Raw genomic sequence first — 18,615 nt, 5'->3', positions numbered from 1 at the left:
GAAGTTAGGAGCAGAAAAGTAAGAAACCCCAGTATTTATTTATAGTGAAATACTTTTGAAATAATTTATCTTATTTATATTTTGCAATGCTGGGGATCTGATCAAGGGCCTTGCACATGCTAGGCAAGTGCTCTACCACTGAGCTACACCCACAGCCCCATCTGTGCCTTTAAAAAAAATGTTCCCCACGCATTTTGACAAAAATAAATTCTTATCTTCTTACCTAGTTTTCTTTTTTTAAACTATTTTTCCAGGCTTTTTCAGCATATTCTCCCTCTGTAAGTCCCCAGCCCTTAGGAGGTCATTTTGAATAGTAGATGCTGACTGGTGAAGAACTGTGTGGAAGGATGTCAACTGGGCCCTGGAGATCATGCCCTGGCATTGCTTCCTCATGCCTGAATTTCTAACTGCTAGGTAGCTGCCTTGTTTAACCACCCAAAGTATCGCCAATTAGAACCTGAATATCTTCATGAAATTGATTAGAAATCTTAGATTAAAATTAATGCAGACAACTATGGTCTATGCTAATCCCCAGCATTAATTTAGATAAATGTATATGCAAGGAGGAGAATGAAAAATTGAGGACTTACATATGTGTTTGTTGTTTTATAAACATAACTGCATTTAACTCTCATGACATCTCTGTAAGGTAAAAACTAATATCTTCATTTTTTTCCCATTTTACATGTTGAAATCTCTCTCACTATTTTTTTTAAAACTGGAAATTGAACTCAGAGGCACTCTAACATGGTACCATGGAGCTACATTCCCCCATCCTTTTTATTCTTTGAGACAGCTCTCACTAAGTTGCCACATCCTGCCTCAGCCTCCCAAATAGCTAGGATTATAGGTGTGCACCACCACACCTAACCACAATTTGATATTTCTGATTATAAGGAACAAAGATACTAATATGCACAGACAGGGTTCAAGCTCAGATCCATCTAACTCCAAAATCACTTTTTTCTAACTGTTACTCAGGCAAGATGCTTACTCTCAATCCTCAGAGCTAAGATGCTCTTATATACAGTAAATTAAATCAACTGAAATAATAATCTCCTTGGGGGCGAGGCTGATTACTTCTTTTTGTGTGGCATAAAACATGCCTGGATGTGTAAGGGGCACATTTCCAAATAGATGCATATGACATAAATGTTGATTTTCTACATAAATCACACACATACACCACCACCACCACCACCATCTCAAAGCATGTGTAAGCATCTACATCATTGTCATTATGGATTCAAATACTTGAAGAAAAGATAAAATTTACTCAAGATAATATTGTACAAAGCAAAGTCAGTACAAAGGATGGTTAAAATACCAAATGATACATAACTCAAAAAATTAAAATGTTGGATACCGAATTACATTTGCTTGTCTTTAGCTTAAAGGCAAATTGGCTAATATTTCTGTTATTCCACAAATACCAAAAAGCAAGCATAAAGCCTTTCATGGCATAACTGACCCCAAATATGGAATCACTTCAAAGAACCTGCACATACAGGATGTTCTGCTTATACAAGATGAAACCTAAATGAGCGGACTAAAGTTCAACTATTAGAAAAATTACACTCTGATGACCAGCTCTTTGCACCATAAAATCAAAAAGCTCACTGGAAACATTTCTTCCGGGATTTCTCTTCTCTCATTTTATTTTAGTTTCTCATGTGAAAGAAAAACTCTGAACAAGATTCAAATTCTTAATGTCTTACTTTTAGATGAAAATTAGGCTGAAATTATTTTATTTATTTTTAAATTAAGTTATACCCTGTTACTGAAATAACTATATCTGGACCTTTCTTGTTAATGATCCTTTGCAGTCAAAGCCATGAAGAATTCCAAGGTCCTATGCTTTGTTATTTTCTTCTTAGCATTAAGACTAATGCTGAGCCTTTCAGATTTTAAAGTTATATCATAGAATAAAAGTATTCCAATAAAAAAAATAATTTCAGGTTTGTGGTGGTTTCATTTCTCCTTTAGAATTACCTTGGATGAGTTTGTTTGTGATCCTAAACCTACTTGCAGGCAATCAGTTAATCTCCATTAATTGCAAACACGTCTGATTAGGTTCAGGTTTGAGATTTTAAGGAAAAAAAAAAAACAAAAAACCAAAGGTTTTGTTTGCCTTACTTTGTTCATGGCAATTATTGCAGTAAATAGACTTTCTTATAATTTTAATAATGTGGACCTGTGCCCATTTTTTCCCTTCCATTATTCCAAATTGTTCACTCTAACTGCTTGCTTCTTACTTTTGTAGTTATCCTTTCAATGTCTTTAAAAGTGGTCATTTCCTGTCAAAAGGAGTGACTATTCTGGCTCATTTTTTTGAGGGCAAACATCTTTTTTCCTTTATTTTGGCTTATTTTTCAGAACAATTTCCAACTGATCCCTGCATACAATCCTTGGTCCACATTTTGGTTCACAAACCAATCTGGCTGTGCATGTAAAATGTCCTTCCTGTTCCTGCTTCTCCATTTTTAATGTTTTCCATTGTCTCAGCATTCTCTCAATTTTAGTTCACTTTAAAAAAAAAATTCCTTTATATGAACCTTTTTCTTTCTTTTCATTGGTAGCTATTACCTTCTATTTTAAGGTCTTTAACTTCTTTCTTTTTGTCCCCACTGAATCTTCTACTAATATTAATTCATTAATACATTGAAGGTTACACTCCTGCACATGCAATTTCTGGGGTACATGGGGAGATGTCTGTCTCTATTTGCTCTGATCCCTGTATGACTGAAGAAATTGTTAACCAAAAATAAAATGGTAAAAGAAATGTCCAAATGTTTACCTAATAGCGTACACTTTGCTAAGTAACTATACCCTAGAAGGAATAGTAAATAAACAAAACTTACCCTTTAAGGAAGATTTCAGTAGGAGGCTTAGGATCTCTACCTCTTTATTTCAGCTCACTCCAACTCGGTTAACAATTATTGAAGCTTCCTGGGTCCAGGGGCTGTGGAGACCACAAATAGAAGATAAAGCAAGTCCCTCCTCCTATGTTTTCATTCATTTGGATCAGTGAGGTGCTAGGGCTTTCAAACACCAAGCTTTATATAAGGTGCTTTTCTTGAAGGATGTTTAGTAACTGTTTTCCCCAGCCAGTGAGGATCTTAGGTTTCCCCCCTTTTTAAAGCTTCAGGTTGTTCTTCAACTATTCTTTTTATGTTGGATAACCCTCAGGGGTTTATATCTGACTTCCATATTTAATGTATTTTAATTCAGCCTTGTAATGATCTGTATTTATGCATTCATGAGCTCACCTTTCCCTGAGGACTCACACAGGTAGCAGAGATTAAGTTGGCATTCTTTACTACTTCCTGGCATTTACAAGTCTGACTTCATAAATACCTTTATTTCTGCACTTGCATTCAAACATTTTAGAGAGTGATTAAATAAATAAAACAAGGTCTTTTGGACTGATCTTTTTACAACACCATAACTATAGTAGGTGGGTAACACACACATTCTGGCTTTTCCTCCTCTTCACATGACTCCTTGCCAACTTTTTTTTTTTTTTTTTTTTGAGTGATCCCTTTAAAATCTTGCAAATTTTATATCACTTTCTGGTAACATGTACCATGCTCCTACCTTGACTATAGTATTTTGTACATAGTCTCTCTACTCTATTGGCTCTAGACCAAAAAATAATTTTGCACTTGGGAAAAAGAGTATTTTCCTGTGTATTATTCTCTTCTTTTAGCAAGGAAAGCAGGAAGGATGTGGAAAAGAAGTAATACCCCAAACAGAAATGAATGGAGCCTGATCCAACTGTAAGTGGCTCCTTCAAGGAGGTTATGGTCTGGAGGAATTCTTAACTGTAATGATATCAAATCCACCTCCTAACCTAAATAACTAAATAGCAAGAAAAGAAACTACCTAATCAAAATGTGGATGAAGGACCTAGATAGAAATTTCTTAAAAGAAGACCTATAAAAGAACAACAGATATAATGAAAAAGTATCCATCACCACTAATCCTCAAGAAAATGCAAATTAAAACCACAAATATACTACCTCACACATGTTAGAATGGGTATTATCAAAAAGATGAAAGATAACACACATTGGCAAGGATATGAAGAAAGGAAAACCCTTGTACACTGATGGTGGGAATGTAAATTAGCACAGCCATTATGGAAAGCAGTCTGGAGGTTCCTCAAATAACTGAAAATGAAATTATCATATGATTTAGAAATGCCACTTCTGGGTATATGACCAAAATAATTAAAATCAGTATGCCAAGGGAATGTCTGCACTCCCATATTCGTTATCCACAAGAGCTAATATGGAACCAAATTCAGTATTCATTTTCAAATAAATGTATAAAGAAAATGCGGTACACATGAGCAGTGAAATACTATTCAGCCTTAAAAAAGAAGGAAATCCTGTCATTTGTTACAGCATGGATGAACCTGGAGGACATCATACGAAGTGAAACAAGCCAGGCACACAAAGACAAATGCTGCATGATGTCACTTACATGTGGATGTATGTAGACATGTGGATGTCACTTTACATGACCACCATTCTCTACCTCATAGAGGTAGAGAATGGTGGTCACCAAAGACAGGGGAGAGGACGGATGGGGAAGGGAGAAATGTTGATCAAAGTGCAAAGTTTCAGTTAGAAGAAAGCTCTAGAGATCTATTGCATTGAATAGTGAATAAGTACCTGTATGTTTCAAAATTGCTAAAAGGTTATATTTAATGTTTTCAGCACAGAAAAAAGATTAATATGTGAGGTGATGAATTTAACTGACTTGACCATCTCACAATGTATATGTATATCACAATGACACATTATACCCTACAAACACACGCAACTATTATTTGCCAATTAAAAATAAATCTAAAAATATTTAAATACCACCTTCTAGTAACAACTTCTCAAATATCCTCCTTTTCCAGCTGCAGTCTCCTCCCTCATATAAATAACTGTCATCCTCTAATTTATTGTCATTTCTGTATTGTTTTATCTCCCCACTAAGATTCTGCTTCTCTTTATTCTTACCTATAGCACCTAACCTAGTCCTTTTTTTTAGACTTTTGATAAATGTTTTCTAAATTGAAATAAACTTGATCTTGCTCAGGATTCTTTTTCTAGTAGGCAGAAAAAAAGCTCATTTCAGTTGACATATTCAAATTTACACCACGCCATTAAGGTATATAATGACAAACAAACAAACAAACAAAACCGAATAGAGAAAAGTCACATGGTTGTTTTTTAAATTCCAGCATTATTTTCTTCTTGAAAAAACTCAAAATGAACAGCTCTTAGTGCTTAACGGTGTAAGCTCTCACAGATGTGACAAACATGTTTTTGTGATCTTTAAATATTTTCTGGCTAACATGGATAATAATCAAGAGTAATTACAATACATCAAGTGCAACTTTGAAAAAGTTTACAAAATAAAATATAGTTCACAAACTGGGCACAGTGGTGCATGCCTGTAATTCCAGATGATCAGGAGGCTGAGGCAGGAGGATTAAGAGTTCAAAGCCAGCCTCAGCAATGGTGAGGCGCTAAGCAACTCAGTGAGACCCTGTCTCTAAATTAAATAGAAAATAAGGCTGGGGATGTGGCTCAGTGGTTGAGTGCCCCTGAGTTCAATCCATGGTACTTGCCAAAAAAGTGCCAAGAGCCCACATCCCCAGCCTGTAATTCCACCTACTTGGGAGGCTGAGGCAGCAGAATTGCAAATTGAAGGCCAACTTGTGGAACATAGTAAAACTCGTATATCAAAATAAAAAATAAAAACAGCTGGGGATGTAACTCAGGGGTAGAGCACCCCTGGGTTCAATTCTGTTTACCACAAAAAGTAATAAATAAGAAAGTTCATCAATTAATTCATTAAAGGGGCTGGGGATGTAGCTCAGTGGTAGAGTGCTTGCCTAGCATGTGTGAGGCTCTGGGTTCTATCCCCAATGCAGGAGGGGGAAAAAAAGCACAGAGAATCTGTGAATCATTGGATTGTACACCTCCACGTTATCCTACATTCATACCTGAAAAAATCAAGACTATGCTGCCTTAATTGTTTTCATCTGTACAACAAAGAAGAACTAGTAATGGTACAGTGTTTCTCTGAACCTTACTTGTGAGTATGTTCTTGCCTGTGTAAGGTGAGCTACCAAACCATCACCAGTGCAGCAAAGGAATGAAAGCACACGCCTGTCCTATTGGTAGGAGGCTGATGAATCATACTGGTTTATGAAGAGAAGCAGGGTATTGGTAGTATGATTCCACTAAAACCCAAAATATCCTGGTATATCTGGGTCTTGTTATGAAGAATTACAACAAGATTCTTAACCTCTTGGAGTCAACTTAAATATTTTGATTTCTTCCTGTCACCGAGGTCTTCAATGTATTTGTTTAAATGAATAATATGGAAAGCTGTATGCAATTTGCATATATTGAAATGCTATATATATATATATATATATCTTCAGATAATTAACATAATGTTCTACCCGGTAAGTAAATATATAGCACAGATACATATGTAATTGGTTGTGAAAAAAATTTCTGATCATTTGGGATGACAAAAATTTTGTAAACATTTCTGTTATTTAGATTCAAGGAGCAGAGGCCTATGTTTTCATTTTTTTTTTCTCTTGGGAGGTGGCTGCTGACAATCCCAAACTGTTTATTGGGTCACCTTACAGCACTTCTCAAACTGAAAGGCAAAACTATTGCCATTTTAAATGGTCATTAAAATTGAGGGGGGAAAAATGTGGGAGGAAAATCACACCTGAGCCATCCTTCAGTTAGATTCTAAAGTACAAATAAAATGCTCCTCCAGCTGCAAGACAAAACGCCATTCCCTGATGAACTGTGTAACTAGGTACCCTGTGCCTGGCTGAGGGCGGGAAATAGTCTTCCTCTGGCCCAGGGCTGTGATAACTATGCAACAGATGGCTCTCCACTTCTAAAAAAGGGGAGAGAGCACCATCAAGGAAGCAAAATAAGGTACTGGACATGCAGGCCAGGACTTACTATATTTGAACACAGGTGGAGATGGAAATCCTCCACTGTCCATGAGTCTTAGCCACAGAGACTCTGGCTAAGCAAGTTTGTATAATAGGCACTTGTGTTTTGAATCTCCTGCTCCTTATCACTGTGTTCAAGGCAAAGGCAATCTAATGCATAAGACTGCATTATTTAAGCCCAGACAGGCCTGGGATTGAGTCCTGATGTTGCTACTTATTGTGTTTCTTATATAACCACACATATATCCATAACCACACACACATCCATAACTTCTCTCAGTTTCCTGATGTGCAAAATTGGATAGTCATTATGCCTGTTTCCTAGGGCACTTGTAGTGCAGGTTGGATGACATGGTATACGTAAATTAAGGACCAAGCACAATGCCTGCCATGCTCAGTGGATGTTAGCTAAACACAGTGAAACATCAACTGCTCTGTCTTTCCTATCTGGAAGGTGACAGGCTTGAGAAACGCCTCTGTGGCCCAGGTCACCGGATAGACTGTATCCCTCTGAGCGAGGCTGCTGAGCATCCCCTGTCATCTTGTTGTTGAGATCGCCTTCATGCTTCCCATCCTTGCCATAGCCAGAGATTGCTAAAGACATTCCTGCCGCAGTCTGGCTGGGCACAATCAGGAGCCACTTGTCAAAAGAAACTAACTTTATTTTTAGAACCACACACGCCAAACAAAACAGCCTCTCAGGAAAAACCCTCAGAGCCTCAACTGCTACCACCGGCTTTCCACAAGCCTCTCTCTCCCACACAAGCTTCTCTCCACCTCCCACAATCCTCCTGCTCTTGAGGCCGATTGGCTGGGTCATGTGGGCGGAGCCAAAAAAGTCCCCCAATGAGCAGCTCCATGGTCTGAAAGGGCAGGGAAACAGCCCAATGAGCATCACCGCAGAGGAGCCAATCAGCTAGATGTTGCTGGGGCCGAGGAGCCAATCAGCTAGATGTTGCTGGGGCCGCTGTGAGCCAATCATCAGCCGGCAGCTGGAAGTTTGCTGGGGCCCCTTCGGCTGTGGCTCTCAACACATTCCTTCATTCAACTCAGGTGTAATAAGTGCCACCTCCACATTAAGTGGTCAATACTGTGTTGGGAGTACATGGGTGAACACCTTACACAGGAAAATTGAAGACAGTTAATAAATAAGATAAAAATACAAATGCAATAACTGTCATTTGTCACTTTTTAAAAAAGGGACTTAAAAAAAAAAAAAAAAAAAAACAGTCCCGGGATTGATTTCACTTTAGGTAAGTTGTCAAGGGAAGACCTCTGTGAAGGAAAATTTAAGTCAAGATGTAAAAGATTACAAAAAGCAGAACTTCTTTCTACACCTTGTGGTCTTTTTTTTCCGCAGATCTTTTGATAATCACCAGCCTGATATCCTGTAACTTCCGAATAGCTACTGGCTGTCACTCTCCAGGTGATATCAAGAGGCAAAACTGACAAAGTGTTTCCTGCCTCCAGGGAAGGCAGGGCCAGGGTCAGAGCTGTAGCCACTGGGCAGTCCACAACAATTACACAGGTTGTCACTACAGAAGGCCACCAGGCAAGCCAAGTGCCCTGGCAGGAAGGAGGCTGTCATCACCCACCTATGAGGAAGGAGTACTATTTTTTTCCTACTTCACAAAGGTAGAACTAATCAGTAGCCCTAGGTATACTCAGAAATCAGTGAAAGGTTTTCCAAAGTAGTCTTGCACAAGGAACTTCCGGTGCCCTTCTGGAAGAACTTAACTCCTGAGTATAGGAGATGTATGGAACCCACATAACCTGCACCGTGATGCAGAGTCCACTCATTAGAGGTCAGGCATGCTTCCTCCTCTTGACATCTGAGGGATGAGGATCTGTGCTGTCTTTCTCACTGAGTGGAGCAGGGGGGCTCTGACCTGCCAGAGCAGGGGTAGCTGAGTTCCCACTGCCCATGTCTTCACACAAACCCTCAGTTCTTCCAGCAAGTCCTGCTGCAAGTGGTCTGTCTGATAGTGCCGGTCCCCATAGCTATGACTAATGATCCTTCTCAGGTTCTCAAAATGAATAGTTCTTGTTGGATTTGGAATGATTCTCCCTCATACAACAGCAGAATCATTCTTCCTGATTACCAAAAGCAAGGCACAAAGAATCCTTTTTGGGTTGAAGTAATCTGTGGGAGTGATGAAAGAACAAATAGGGAAGAAATGTAAAAGAATATGAGCTCAAAGCAAGAGAATGTAAGCTCATGTTTGCATACTCAGAGTAGTATCTAATTAAGAGATTTCAAGGAGTAGAGGAAAAGTTTTTATAGAGAAATGCATTAAAAGAGTTTCAATCAGTTCAACCAAAAAAAAAAAAAATCCACATGTAACATTCTCTTGGCTAGCTTTCTTACATATTAAAACCTAGAATTATGCAGATAAATTCTCAGGCTAAGACATGTTTTGGCCTAATTAAAAACACCTCAGACTAGCAAGCAAGCCTGTGTGATTTTAAAGATAGCACTTATCCTTAAGGCAAGAACTAGTAGAACTGGCTAGACTTGATTTCTGTCAAGGTTTTCTTGGAGGGAAACAAAAAAGGTAAAGAAGAAAAAGGTATGAGTCTTTTAGAGAACTGAAATGACAGAAAGCTGAGCTATACATCAACCGTACACAAATTTAATGTGAATTAATTTAAATGCATGAGTTAAGCACAATACAGCTCTCCTACCACCTTAGGAGGCTGCACAAATTATAACTCTAGTTAGTAGTTTTCACAATTTCAAATTGTTCACAGGCCCAATCCAGAAAACCTGGTTTCCTAACATGCCAGTTTATGTATAGTAATTTCAGGGGGTGTTGTAAAAGTTTCAAAATAAAATTAATATTGCCAGGCATGGTAGTGCATGCTTGTAATCCCAGCAATTTGGGAGGCTGAGAAAGGAGGATCAAAAGTTCAAGGGCAGCCTCAAGAACTTAGTGAGACCCCGTCTCAAAATAAATAAATAAAAAGGGCTGGGGATGTACTCAGTGCTAAAGAGCCCCTGGATTAGATTCCTGGTACCCATAAATAAATAAATAATCAAATAAATAAATAAACTAATATTGATTTTTATGAATCTTAAAATAAATAAATATTGAACAGATCTTATGGGGAACAGTGAGGTTACTCTAAAAAGTTTGATCAATTCTACTATAAGTATCATATTTTTTTCCCCTGGGCCATGAATGACTGAAGTCTCTTTTAAAGAGTCCTATGAAGAAACAAAGGCTTTGTAAAGAGAGAATAAAATTTAAAAATTTGCAATCATTAAAAATATTCTTTGGGCTGGGGTTGTGGCTCAGTGGTAGAGTCCTAGCATATGCGAGGACCTGGATTCGATCCTCAGCACCATGTAAAAATAAATAAATAAAATAAAGATATTGTATCCAACTAAAAAAATAAATAAATATTTTTAAAAAATGTTCTTTGTTATAAATATTTCAGGGCCACAATCTCCCTTCTGGTCCCCTTTACTTCCCATCCTTAACTGTCCACCATGAAATCAAATTTATGCTGATTTGCCAAATAAATATTTCTCTGGATATTTTCTTTCAGAACATTTTCGAAAGACAGCAGTCACTTGAACTCTAAATAACCGGGAATATGCAGTAAACCCTACAGTGATAGACTTAGAAATGCATCTCACACGGCCTTTCTACCTTAATGCTCCCATATGATTGTTTGAGTGCTAGTGACAGATACACTGGTTAGGTTTGACGTTATTCTTTGAAAGTATCTCATTCCTGAACTTATTAGAACTCCGGGTTGTAGCTCAGTAGAAGAAAACTTTCCTAGCATGAACTAAGCTATGGGTTCAATCCTCAACATGACCAAAAATAAAAATAAATAATAATAAAAAATAAAGTCTGGGTAAATGTGAAAATGATAACCACATGTATGATTCATGCATTCATTCATTCATTCATTCATTCATTCATATGAGACATATTTACAATTAACTGATAGTTGTTGGTACTCGGAATAAAACAACGAACAAAAACAATCAATATTATTAATCAACTCGACATAATTGACATACATAGAGAACTGTATCCAGAAACAGCAAAATTTACATATTCTTCAGTATAAAACATTCAAGAAGATAGACCAGGAATTGAAAATAAAATCTATCCCTGGCTACAATGGAAGACAATGATGGGGCTCAGGACATATTACTCTAAGATATGGCATCTGTGCATTACAGAAAATCTCATAAGAAGGAAGGTCTCGTTTATCTTCTCTTGACCCTTCGTCTCTGAAGCAGGTCAGATGCAGGTCAGACACAGGTCCTAAGAACTCCATTCCATGCTCCCTCTCCTTTGCTAAGTTTTCCCATTTTATTAGCATTAGATCATACCCTTTTATCTAATCTTACCTTCCATGACTATCTATTTCTTATCAAACCTAAGCATAAAATACATTGGTCTCCCCGTTTCTTTGGGTCTTCATTTCCTTATGAAGAAAATTATATTAAATAAATTTATGTTTTTTTCTCTTGTTAAGCTGTCTTTCATTAAAGGGGACTCATTTCATGACAGGCAAGGAAAAAGAAGTCTTTGCTCCCCTACAGAAATAAGAAACCACTAATTTCCTAGATGTATGGAGAATCCTCAAATATTTGGATTAAGCAACATACTTCTAAATAGCACGACAAAAAGAAAAAAATTTGAAGTGAATAAAAAATTAGAACAATCCACAGCAGAATTTAGGGAATGCAGCTAAAACAGTCTTTGATGACAGATTTATACATAACACTGAATGCTTATATTAGAAGAGAAGAAAGAGAGCCAGGTGCAGTGATGCATGTCTATAACCCCAGAGGCTCTGGAGGCTGAAGAAGAAGGATCGAGAGTTCAAAGCCAGCCTCAGGAACTTAGTGAGGCTCTAACCAACTTAGCAAGAGCTTGTCTCTAAATAAAATATTAAAAGTGCTGGGGATGTGGTTCAGTAGTTTAACACCCCTGGGTTTAACCCTTGGTACCAAAAAAAAAAAAAGGGTTTAATATGAATGATCTAAACTTTCATGATAAGCAACTAAAAGAACAAATTAAGCCCATGGTAATCAAAAGGAAGAAAATGGATAAGAAGTAGAAGCCAATAGATTGGAAAATGGACAGTAGAGAGATGTTGCTATACTGTGTGTGCGTACATATATGGAACAATAAATGCCATCATTATGTACAACTATAATACATCAATTTAAAAATAAGAAAAAAGAAAGAAATTAAGAAAATGCATAATAGCCAGGCATGGTGGCCCAAATTACTCAGGAGGCTGAGTTAGGAGGATAACAAGTTCAAGGTCAGCTAGGAAATTAAGCAAGACCCTGTCTTAAAACAAACAAATAAACAAACAAACAATATATATAATTTAATATGTAAATATATAAATAAATTTTAGGTCAGTGGTAGAATGCCCCTGGGTTCAATCTCCAGTTATACACACACAAAGGGCAACACAAACAACAACAAAATCTGAAAAAAATGTAAGCTACATGAATGACAAAAATCCAGACTAATCAAAGGTGCAATTTTTTTCAACATATTGCTAAATCAATTTCAGACTTGCTAAGAAAATCTATCACTTCTTTTGAAAGGAAGTTTCAAAAGCATCAGCGTATTCATATTTAAACTAGAAGTAATAGTTACTAAGGAAAATACAATGGGACAGAGAAGAATTTTAAAAGTTGAAAGGTTTTATTTATTGGTATAAAGCATTTAAGAAGAAAAGTTATTGTTCGGAAGTCAGAAAAGGAAGACTTGTGTAATCAAGGGGGACAAAAAACTTTATCTCCTGATCAGCAGGCAGAAAAGTCTAACCAGATGGACAGGCCTCTGTGGAAAGCCTTAGTGCTGAATTTGTGGCTGCCAAGTAGTATCAGCCATTTCCAGAAATTAGGTTCTATAGTATATGAATTTATTATCTAGAGAGCTGACATTAATTAAGTCTCAGTTTCTGCAAGAAGCCTTATTTTCCAAGCAGACTCCCCAGCTGCTGCGGAACACACTGCCAGCCACCACGTTCACATTCAAGAGGCCTTTCTTCCACTTCAGGCTGAGAGCTGCATCCCTTTTTGGCAGTTAGGCCTTCAACTCTCTGGGGAATGAAGATTCCCTGCAGATTTGCCACAATGATCTTAATTTGCCTTGCACTACATTATTTCTGCCTGGAACTCCCCTGCTGACCCAGTGGTCAGTTCTGCTCTCTCCTGTCTGATGAAGTTATTGTAAAATAAGATATAAAAAAAATCTAAAAGCCCAGTAGGTTAACTTAGGAAATTTCATTTTCTACTTAAATGCAGGTATCCTTTTAACGTAGATCCAAAACTGTTCCTTCTATTTCTTTAACTTGTTAAAAGAAAGCACTATGTACCAGATGATTTTTCATACCAAATGATTTTGATGGATGTTCATTCCTGAAGTAATGCTGCCTTAAATATTTAAGGGCAAAAAGACTCTGAGATGATTTGACCTTGAGAGAATGCTGTTTAGGCCTAATGAAAATAAGCACATTCTTGAGAATGCTGTGGAGCATACAAAGAAAGTAGAAGAGATACCAATGAAATGAAATGTTTTCCCCAGCAGTTTGTGAAGAGTGAAGATTCTGAGAAACCCACTGTTAAAACTCGTTTCCAGGGCTGGGCTCAGGGGTAGAGTGCTGGCTGCTGAGAAACCTACTGGGGTAAAGCAAGCATTTACCCCATGCGAATATCACCCACTGTATGCATCAGTGAAAAAATTGATCTACATCCATTTAGAATTTAAGGTTCACTTCCCCCTAATAGAAGCAAGGCTTCTTCACCCTTGGCACAGTTTCCAGTTTGCTGCCTCCTCCCAGTTCCTCCACGTGCTTGGATTCAGATATCTACCTTACGAAACCGACTCCTCGTGACCATGTCTCTATGGGATAGGTGGGTAAACTACTTGACTCACTCTCCTGACCCCTGTAGCCCAAATGAACTGTGTAGATATGCCACAGTGACTACCTCTCAGCCACAGTGTGATTCCACGGAACTTGTATCTACTTGTTCTAAACACACCAGTTATAGCCCCTGAAGGAAATTTTTGCTTGGGTAATATCCTGGATCCCCCAAAAGGCTTTGGCTCACAGATGCCTTTCTTTTTCTTCTCTTGCTTTCCACTTACTGGTTGAGTGCACAAGCCCGGGGCCACTAAGTCCTACCAACTGGCCCTGCTAAGTGTGATGCATCTTCTGTCTGGGGTCTGTAATACACCCCTTTTGTGATTTTATGCATTTTGTTGAGTTGCCTCCTCCAGATCTCACCTCACTGACACACCTGAATCTAACTTCTCTCCAGGTTGGGACTCTCCTGGGATAGTGGTTATCTTGGTGGGAGTAAATAGGACAGAGGTCAGATGAGAGCCAAAGGATGCCCGCTTAAATAAGCTCCCTTGGTCAGGATCACCTGGTCACAGGTAAGATACTCAGTCATTAGCTCATCTACCACAATAAAGAAGCATCCCTTGGAAAGTACACTGTAAATATCCACGACCACCTACTGCCCAGGACCCCATTAGGGCAGTGCTGACAGGAATCTCAAGATCAAATTAGAGGAAAATACAACAGAGATGTATCAATTCATTTATTACAATCCAGAATTAGTATAAAGGTACTGAAATTTACTTAAAACACGAGAATGGATTAATTGATTTTCTTATATTCACTTATATTCTACAATATTCTGAGTGTGAAATGAGAAGCTACATTATAGCCAGGGGACCCTAGAATTGTTTACAATCTTGGGGCACAACCCAGCAAGCATTAACACTATGCAAACACTGCCCCTGTATGCAACAGCAAAAAGAAATGAGAAGTCCCTGATAAGGAAATGGTACAATTGCAAAATTTTAAAAAGTTTTTATTTTTATTTTTGCAGTATTGGGGATTGAACCCTGGGCCTCATGCAGTCTACCACTAAGCTATATCCCCAAACCACTTAAGTTTTATTTTGAGACAAGGTGTCACTACATTGCTCAGGTTGGCCTTGAACTTGAGATCCTCCTGCTTCAGTCTCCTAAATAGTGAGATTATAGTCATGTGTCATGGCTCCTGGCTTCAACTGTTCTGTTTCACAAAAGATTTCCCAGGACCCAAGAAAAAGTATGACACTCTCCAAGATTTAATAGGGAGACAAGACACTTGGTTAAATTAGAATCATGACTAGAATTTTAATTCAAAAGAATGACTTTCCTAGGTTTAAAGGAAGCAGGTTATCATTTGCCCAGAAAGATATTCTCATGGATTCAATTAATCAAAGATGAATGAAGTCTCAGGACTCATATCTCCATGCTTCCTTTTGTCCTGTTCCCAGCACATTTAACCTCAGGCAGCTTGACAAATAAGGTCAGAACTTGAACTTGCACACACTGATCATTAATTCCTCTGAAAGAAAATCACTAATTAAGTGGAAATGTCTCCACAGTTTCCACTTGGTTGAAAACAGGGAGTTTTGGTTTCTGACATAAAAAAGAAACCTAACAGCAAATACCATTGAAAACTTTCCTACTTTCTTTGGAAGAAATTGCTTAGACATATCTTATGCACTTTTTTACTTACATATATTTCTTATTTTCTTTTTGTGCTTTTCCCCTTCTTTACTGTCAACTACCAGGCTTGGTCTTTGTGCTTTTAGGTTTCTGTACCAGGACAGTGAACTCCTATCTGAACAGGTCTCATTAGTGGAATATTAATATAATTTGATTAATGTTTGATAGTTAGAGAACTTATGCTGCACCTTGGCAGAGGTAGAGATTCTGTTTTAGATCAGAGATTGTCTAACTTTTTCTGCAAAGGGCCAGATGGTAAATATTTGGGTTTTGCTGACCATATGGTCTCTGTGGCACCCATTCAACTCTGCCCTAACAGTTCAGAAGCAGTCCCAGATGATGCATACATGAAAGTGTAGCTATGTTCCAATAAAACTTTAGGTATACCACAAATTCTAGTTTCATATCATTTCGCATGTCATGTTTTCTTTTTGTTTTGTTTTTGTTTTGCAGTTTTGTAACCATTAAATAGCGGAAAATAGTCTTAGTTTGCAAACTTAAAAAAAAAAAAAGAACCAAATTTAGCATCGTTGGCCTCTGACTTAGAATCACATTAACCTACACTCTACCCCTATAATTGCTGTAAAAAGACAAGTCAAAAATTCCCTAAACTAAGTGTAAAAAATTAAGCAGTAATTAGGACCTACTCATATATTGTACTGTTTGGATCCCCCCTCAGGAAATTCCAGGAGATTGCTTGAATCTGGCTTTTCAAAGTTTCCCGTAAAGTACTAAGTGGGAGAACCAGAGGGTTCTATGGGAGGGCAGAGCTGGCAAGAAGCTGTCCTGCCCCATGTATGTAATTTCCTTCAAGTTCTCTATTTCATCTTAAAATAGTTTGTGAATTTGTCATTTTACTTCATAATATTTTCCCCAAAAATTTTCTAGTAAAGGTAAAGCTCTAAAAGGCATGACAATTTGTACAGAACCCTGTTCCTACAAGGTCATTGTACTCTATTTAATCTGAAAAGCCAAAGAGGCAAGGTTAGAGACTACCATAAAACATTAGATAAGAATTTAACTGCAGAATCCTATGTAGTTAAGCAACTTCTTCCAGGAATAATCGTTCTAAAAGAGCACTTTGTTCATTTATGCTTTTCTGTAAAAAATTAATAAAGCTCTTAATGTATAGAAGCAATGACTTCAGAACAAAAATATAGCTGGATCAAATCTCCTGTCATGGAATCTTCCACACGTAATCCCAAGGGGACAGCAGAGAGCTAAGAGCAAAGAACAATTTCTTTTATAGTTCCAATTCTTACCAAATATGTGCATATTTAAATTACAAAATAGCTCCAATTGTTTTTGACTTTACAATTCTTTCTTTCAGTTTTGCTATCAGATGTGTCTTCTACAGGCTTAGCAAGATTTACTAGTTGATACATTTCTATTGTTTTTTCTCCCAAGACACTTAATGCTTTCAAAAGTTCAAATCAGTAACTTAAACCAGTTTTGGTTTACTTCCAAAAGATTCTTTTCTCATTCTTTTAATGCAAACACTTGATGTGCTCTTTTAAGAATGTAACCCAAAATTGTACCCTAAAGCTCACAGTAGTCTCATAGACTGGTGCGTTACCATGGCAACCCTTGGGCTAGCTTCTGAAAAACAGTAACAAGGGTTTCCATCCTGTTTCTGTCATTGTGTTAACACAGCCCCATCCTGCCCTTTGGATCCCAAGATGAGGAAGGTCATTGCTAATTCTGCTTCAACTTGCTTTTTTTCTTTTTAAAGAAGTGAGACTGGGAAAAGAGGTTCCTCTCTCTTGGAAATGATTGCAATCAAGGAAAGAAAACTCACCCAAATCCTGGAGCCAGAATTTTGCTTTAGGAGGTAGTTTTGTTTTGGCTTTTGAACTTTTGTACTACATATTTTTTTAATATGTTGGATGGACGAAGATACCCCACCTTCTTTTATCAAAAGAAGCCAACAGGGCTGGGGATATAGCTCAGTTGATAGAATGCCTGCCTCACATGCACAAGGTCCCGTGTTCAATCCCCAGGACTGGGGTGGGGGCAAGGGGGGGCATTGCAGTTGTAACCTGACAAGAATTTGGAATCTAACTAGATAACAGTATTTTCCCACTTGCCTTTTGTGGCTAGGGCAAGGCAGGCACTAGTTCTAGCAAAGGTACAAAGTGCTTTGGCTGGTCACCATAACACAGAGCTTGTGGCTTTCAGAGGGTGAATTCTGGTTCCTTCAGATTTAATCTTTCTACTCCCTTCAACCCAAAGCAACTGCTTTTCCTTTTAGCAACTGCTCACAAGACACCATCCCACTTGAGTGTCTAAAGTCTGAGAAGGGATTTGGATGTAGCTCAATCATAGAGTACTTGTCTAGAATGTGCAAGGTCCTGGGTTCAATCCCCTGCACTGTAAATAAATAAACAAACAAATGAATCTAGGAAGAACAGAGAGAAATAGTGCTGGCCTGGCAGGTCCCCAAACCTTGCTTCACCCTGAACTTTTGCTCTGAAGGCATGACCTTTGATATTAGGTTTTCTGTTCTAGGGCCTTCTTTGACATCTGAGAACCCTTAATCTTCTACACAATTCCAGAGTACCTTATGTGTAAACACCACTGTTTCCTTTGGTTTTATTTGTATATATATAAACCAGAGTTTCAGAGAAAAGCAAAACAATGCTCTCTCTCTTTCCCTGTGTTCCAACTCTTCAGTTTGTACATCTAGAAAAATCAGGAGCTGGGCGTGGTGGCACATTCCTGTAATCCCAGTTGACTGGGGAGGCTGAGGCAGGAGGATTGCAAACTGAGGTCAGCCTCAGCAATTTAGCAAGACCCTTGGCAACTTAGCAAGACCCTGTCTCAAAATAAAAAATAAAAAGGACTGGGGATGTGGCTGAGTGGTAAAGTGCCACTGGGTTTAAATCCTCAGTACCAACCATTCCTAATAAAACAAAACAAAACAAACAACAACAAATAGAAACATCTGGTACTCAAACAAGGCATTTGGCCAAAAAAGATGGTAAGCCAGAAATAACTCATCTCTGGGTCAGGTTTTAGCCTTAAATTTATTATTATCATAAGAAAAAAAGGAAAGGA

At 37.9% G+C, this 18,615-nt stretch overlaps 1 protein-coding gene across 2 annotated transcripts in view; it reads right to left on the bottom strand.

Moving 5' to 3' along the window:
- Positions 1-18,615, bottom strand: part of Slc39a10 (solute carrier family 39 member 10) — a 141,871-nt gene that overhangs the window by 108,354 nt on the left and 14,902 nt on the right. Inside the window, exon 3 of one of the 2 annotated variants that reach the window (XM_046447274.2) lies at positions 2,862-2,962. The gene's annotated coding sequence lies outside the window, so the exon portion shown is untranslated. Of the gene's footprint in view, positions 1-2,861; positions 3,129-18,615 lie in introns of those variants that run through there. The other variant, XM_058580337.1, reaches the window with a different exon arrangement.

This window comes from Marmota monax, unplaced genomic scaffold, assembly GCF_021218885.2.
Source record: "Marmota monax isolate L192 unplaced genomic scaffold, Marmota_monax_Labrador192_F-V1.1 WCK01_AAM20220418_F8-fsc00007, whole genome shotgun sequence".
Classification (NCBI taxonomy): domain Eukaryota; kingdom Metazoa; phylum Chordata; class Mammalia; order Rodentia; family Sciuridae; genus Marmota; species Marmota monax.
The sequence above is the reverse complement of the archived record's forward strand: the minus strand, read 5'-3'. Positions and strand labels throughout refer to the sequence as shown.